This window comes from Lactuca sativa, chromosome 6 (assembly GCF_002870075.4).
Source record: "Lactuca sativa cultivar Salinas chromosome 6, Lsat_Salinas_v11, whole genome shotgun sequence".
Classification (NCBI taxonomy): domain Eukaryota; kingdom Viridiplantae; phylum Streptophyta; class Magnoliopsida; order Asterales; family Asteraceae; genus Lactuca; species Lactuca sativa.
This window is the reverse complement of record NC_056628.2, coordinates 165,977,063-165,983,697: the sequence shown is the minus strand read 5'-3', so window position 1 is coordinate 165,983,697 and position 6,635 is coordinate 165,977,063. Positions and strand designations below refer to the sequence as shown.

Here is a 6,635-nt window from a genome sequence, read left to right as displayed (position 1 = left end):
AAGAAAAAGGTAAAAAAACCTGAAACATATCAAACATGTGATAAAAGGTAAAAAAAAAAAAACTAAAGGGATGCATTCCTTCTAATACTAGCACGTGTGGAAACTGATGGGGAACTAGCTTGCTGGATCAAACGGTTGTTGAACCTGTAAGTAATTTTCTCAAATACATCATTTTTTTAATTAATTAATTAATGGATTATAAATAAATAAATAAGGGTGGTAGGGTCTTACTACAAAGCTTGGGACATGAGAAGCATCGCTCGCGTGCCTGAGACTCGGTGTTTTCAAAAGATGTAAACCAAGAAGCAAGTGCTCTGATGTAGCAGCTAGCTCATGGATACTCCTTGTTGTACCTGTTAACCACAACAACAGAAAAAGCTTATGAAGACCTTGGAAACAACCACCATTCATGTATTTATCAGTATCTGCAAAATAAAAATGGTCATTTAGTGTATCAATCAGAGTAGGAAAGAAACTTACAAACATCATTACCCATTCACCTGCTCTGCTTCATCTATTCAGGCAGTGCCTTATTTGATTTTCTCTTTTCTTCTTCCTTTAGCTGTTTAAGCCTATTTTCATATTTCAAACCAATTTAATTCTCATATAAAAAATATAATATTTATAAAAAGGAAAAAAACCTAGCACCAGAGGACTCTGATGGTTGAGAAAAGGATCTTTTTGCACTTATTATTCCACCTGCATTCTCATCCACAACAGGCTTTGCACCTCCCAATTTTCTTAACCATACTTGTTGAGCTGTACTCAACACATTGTTTGTAAACATAATAATTAATAACACGTCAACTTAGTTTGATTATAAATTTATAATATAAAAATAATCGACATTTATAAAAACTGACCAATAAATTGACAATCCCGATGGCACAGATAGAGAAAAATAGCCAATCATGAGCGGAAGGAACTTGAAGATAGGAAGTGTGTTTTTCTAAGTTGGATCATCAGTCTACATTTCCAAAACAAGAAATAAGATAAAAATTCATATAAATATAATATAAGTTATAAAAAATATAAAACTTATGTTTATATTCTCTCACTTGGGGTGACTTCATGATCTCCATTGATAGATACTAAGAAAGAACAATAAGTACAGGTAATACTAGGTAGGCTGCTATGTCATAATACCTGTAAGGTTGAATGTTAATATGAATAAAACAAAAGAAAACAAAATACTTATAACTGAAACATGTTTCGCCATTGCTTTTACACAAAAGAGGGATAGTATTCATGTTCTAGATCCTTCATCATAAAAAAATTTGTATATAAAAATTATTCTTGTATATAATTTTTTGGTAAATCTTAGTTCTCACATATTACTGAGCTGCCTCTGCTTTCCTGGTGATGTATTACATATCTTCATCTGCCTACATCATGCAATTTGGTCTGATTAAGACAAAATGTCATAAATGTCTGATTTTCTTTTATCCTACTAAACATACCTCATACGGATGATACTAAAAAAAGAAATAAAAGAATATATTATACTTCTAAGCAACATAAATGTAGTTTCATGATCAATCTTGAGGTAATAACGAATAAGTAACAACTTGTCACAAGAAAATCGGACTCAACAGCTACATAATCATGAAATTCAGTTACATCAAAACAATGCAAATTACAAATGCACAAATTATTCTTATTGTTTTCAAAATTGGAAAACTATCATCACAACCACAAAATAATACCATATGTTTTATAATTAGGATGCTTCAATAATCTTTTTATATTTTGGGACCGCAAAAAACCACCATCTGTAAGTCCCTAAATCAAGTTAACAAAAAGGAAATCAGCCTCACCAAGAATGAAAATGCATCAGCATTCTATCATATTGGATGAGTTGCTGAAAGATACACCAACACACAAATTCGCCTCTGTTTCGTTTGAATGGAGAAAGACAAAGTTTTATCCTACTCATTACAGTGAACTCATCCGCCTTGCTTCCCTTTACAAGTAAGCAACTTTCATGTCTCAAATTGTTTCTGTTTAGTGCTTCTTCATTACCCTTAATGGATTTTCCTTTTTATTTTTTTTATCAGATATGGAGGGATCTATCTTGATTCTAGCATTAAAGTTTCGATACCACTTCATTCTCTATCCAATACAGTGGGATTTGAGGATTATTCATCAGGAAGTCACTTAAATGGAGTAGTGATGGAATTTAGAAAGCACAGGCAAAAAATTAACTAAATGTTTATTTTTGTTTTTATATATGATAATGTTTGGGAAATTATTGTATACAGTCCGTTTATAATCGAGTATTTGAAGGCGTTATATGCAAGTTATGATGAAACCAACTTAAGGAGGAATGGAGCTGATCTTTTGAGCAGAGTAAGGATAAAGTTTCTTCATGAAGAAAACTTAAATTAGGTTTAGGCTGTAAACTTGACATGAAGAAAATATACAGTGCACAGTCATAAGATGGTAACGAGCACCATGAAAACCACTACAACTACCATCTGTGCAACCATAACAACCGGAGCAAGAAAGAAAGCATACCTTAGTTCAATCCGAGCTAGGGCTTGTCAGAATGACAAAAAAATCACGAGCAGCATCTTTGGCGCTGTGTGGGATGAGAAGTTGTAAGGCCCTAAATCGTCGGCTCTAGGACAGAAGTAGATGGAGCAGGTAAGTTCTTCATACTTTCCGATTGGATGTCGCGAATTCAGATTCTAGCAGGTGCAGGTGAACGAAATTGCTGTCGATTTCTTCTTGGTGTTTCAATGCCGTTGGGAGGAACATCATCTTATGATTGGTCGTCAATCGGGAAATTTTGTATGTTTTTTGTTCTAATTTTTTTTTGGGTGTTTTTCTTTTCCGGGGATTTGTTCCCAGGTGAACGGAATTGCTGTTGGTTTTGTGTCTTCTGGTTCGGCTTCCTGGTGAGATTTAGGAACTGGAAGGGATTGTTGTCTTGTTGGCCTTGATCTTCTACTGGAATTGTTACATAATCCTTCTAATTTTGAAGAGCTAATAGGTCAATGGCAGAGGAAGGTGTGAAAAAGATGCGACGTTGGCGGAGGGTCGACTATGGTAGAGGGTCGACGACCAGGAAATAGCACAAAGTGGTGGTCGGAGTGTGAGGGGAGTAGTTAGCGGTCGATGTGGGAAGGGGAAAGAAGTATCGCCGATTAGGGTAAAGAGGGAAGTGAAAGCGGGCTAGGGTAAAGAGGGAAGTGAAAGGGGGCTTTTCTAATTTTTGGGTTTTTCTTTTTCCCGCTTATTACTAAAGAGCGCGTTTCATTAAAAAATATAAATCAACATGTTTAGATGACGCATATTTTATAATAAGTTCCCTTCGTGTTTTTTTTCTAACACTTATTCTAGGGCACGCAAGAATGTGCGTTCTAAATCCTTAAAATTTCTAGAGAGCTGACATTATTTTTAGGTCACATGCTTTTGTGTATCATAAATCACTGCGTGACATAAATTGCGCGTCATTAAAGATTTCTTTTCTAGTAGTGCATGATTGAGCATGCACCAGAAGCAGTGGCTGCACCCGAGCCAAAAACTATGGCAGGAGTGCAAGCGATGATCCAAATGATGTTGGATCGTCATATGGAGGAAATGAGGCCTTTACTTCAACATAATAGGGATGAGCCTACTATGTATGTTGAACAACCTGATCTGAACATTGAGCAATCTGATGAAGGGAACTACAGTCAGATTGTGAGCCAAATTGAACCCTAAATGGTTAAGAGGAATGACCCAGACAGGAGGATTGACAGGGATGGGCGCATGTATAAGAACTTCTTGGGTGCCAAGCCACCAAGTCTTTCTGGAAGCCTGAAGCCTGTAGAGATGATGGATTAGATGTCCAAGATGGAAATGGTATTTGAAAGCTGCAACTGCAGCGATAAGCAAAAAAAAAAAAAACCGTCTTTGCAGTCATACAACTATAGACTGGAGTTTTAAGTTGGTGGAAGTTGTTGGCAGATACAATGCCACACGGAGAAGCCCTGAGGATGTCTTGGGAAACATTCATGGAGCAGTTGAAAATGCAATACTGCTCAGAAATAGATCTGATAAACCTAAACAACGAGTTTCAGAACCTGAAGAAAGGGAAGATAAGTGTTGATTAGTATGCCAACGTATTCACCAAGAAGATGAAGCTATTTCCCTACTTGGTGCCGACTGAACTCTCCAAGATAGATAGAATTGCTAACGGATGGACAGTAGATTTTGGTGCAACAGTGAAAATGGAAACTACCTTGAAGATAGCCGTTAGAGTAGCCAAGAATGCGGAAATCCAGCTTAGGGAAAAGGGTTTGGAAAGAGCAGATGTAGGAGAGAAGAGGAAGTTTGAGGGATCCTCAAGATCTGAAAAGAAAAATAGGTTCCTGAAGTCTGACCCCAACAACAAGAGGTAAGGGGATAGTAATGAAGAAAGGTGGTGTGACAAATGTAGAAGGAAACATACTGGGAGATGTCCTAAAGAGGTGACCTGCTTCAAATGCAGGAGGACTGGCCACTATGCCCATGATGTACAACCCAGAGAGAAGTCTGCTTTAAGTGTGGTGGAGAAGGAAACTTCAAGCAAGACAGCCCGAATAGGGAAGGGGCAACAAAGCCAAATGTGTCTCCAAAGCCAAAGCCAAGGGCATTCCAAATGATCCTCAATGAAGCAGGTGACGATGCAAGGAATTAAGGATGAGGACCTCATATCCGAAGATCCAGATATGAAGTAACAATAGTAACATGTGGTGTACCTGTTAGAGGCATAGTATAGGTTAAACTTGATCGTGTATGTAATTGTTTAGAGAAATAATATAAAGCTTCATTATGTTATCTGAAGTGTTAAATAATTATGTGAAATTCTTGTACGATGACTTGGAGGACTGCGAGATAATACTTGGGACGAGTATGAGTAGGTGTGAATGGTAGTAGAGGCCTATACTTGCACTTGGATCAGAGAAAGTCACAAGGTTACCAAGGCGCTAGTAATTGATTTCGTTTTGTTCATGTATGTCGTTACCATCGTTTCGTTAATGACTAAAAAGATGATTATTATTCCGACCGTAGTGGTCATATCATGTCGAGTCCGACTAAGATGAGTATGTTACATGGTTCAGAGAACCAAGATCGATGTAGCATCTGACTTAAGACAAAATATTGATGTGAAAGATAATCGAAACGATGAATAGAAGTATCGTGAATAGCCGTTAAAGTAAGAAGCTTGTAGCTAGAAATGTTACATGCTAGAATGTGATTATATCGCATTAGAATATGAAGGAAGATATATTTTGTTATGGAATTTGACTCTAAAACACTTAATTCTAAGGGTTGCATCATACGATGAGAGGTCATTAGAACGTGACCCATTGGTCTGTTGTGGTAATCAAAGAACTTAAGTTTGTAAGAAGAAGAAGGAGTCTCCAATAAAGAGGACCAAGAGTTAGATACTCGAATGAACATAGAAGTTACGATTATTACCTAGGATGAAGAGATAACATATGGAGTCATTATACAACCCCATTTCATTGATGATTCCGGGACGTAATCATCCTAAGGGGGAGATAATTGTAATGTCAGCAGATTCAGGCTAGTCAATTTGGAGACAATAAGCGTCAAAAATGACTTTTTTTATAAAAGATTATTTAGAATAAACAATCTTAACTAAATTATAGCGTATTTCACAAGGGTTCCGTACATATAAAGAACGCTGAAATCTGAGTTATAACAAAAAAGTTATGCCTTGTCGAAGTTTCGCGACAAAACCAGCACGCCACTGCGTGACGTAAAAAGTGAATTTAAGATAGATTGATTTTTAGCCTTAGCGATCTAAACAAAAGTCGTAGAATACATTAAATTGAGAGCGCTCATAAAAAGAACACCCAAATCTGACTTCGTATGAGGAAGTTATGATTTTTCCATGTTTCGGCTTAGCAGTATGCAGCCCGGAGTTTGAATAGTAGATCGACCGAATTTTAGCCGACACAAACTAAACAAGAATTGAAGGCCTCATTAATAGTAGCTCACCAGTAAAAATACAAACGAAAACGGATGTCAGATGAAGAAGTTGTGATCTTTTAACAGACATTTCCTGTCCCGGCCTGTTAAAAATATAACTTTAAAAATAAAGTCAAAACTACCCAGCAGAGTCTAAATGAAAGTTGTAGAGTACAATCCCACCTACGCGTGGATATAAAGAATGTCAAAAATGGAGCTATTATGCGGAAGTTACGAATTTTAGAAGTCGGGAGGGTGATTTGCGAGACTGTGAAGGAACTTCCCGTGCCATGGAGCCCTACGCCTGACGTTCGCATACTCGGTCAGGAGAGGGTCACGTCGCCCCAGCCAACTTCGGACATGCGCCCCCTCGGAATGCACTACATTCACGGGAACGCACTACGTCCCTCTGAGGAACGCTCTGCACAGCCGAGGCCGGCCTTCCCTATAAATATATGTGAGGGCAGCCATAATCTTCACTCCTCACCCATTCTCTCCTCTCTCGAACTCCCACAAGCCCTTCAAAGTCTAGGAAACCTCCCTAGCATTAGAAGGAAGACTCGGAGCGCCCGGCGTCTCCGAGAAAAAAGAGCTTTTCGGCTCAGAAGCTCTGCTCCAGCAGAGCCTGTTTTTTTGCAAAACCCGCTGTAAGTGAGATACGCCTACTC

At 37.9% G+C, this 6,635-nt stretch overlaps 1 pseudogene; it reads right to left on the bottom strand.

Moving 5' to 3' along the window:
• Positions 1 to 274: 274 nt before the first annotated feature.
• LOC111880933 (inner membrane protein PPF-1, chloroplastic-like) lies at positions 275 to 1,772 on the bottom strand (annotated as a pseudogene).
• Between the last annotated feature and the right edge of the window lie 4,863 nt (positions 1,773 to 6,635).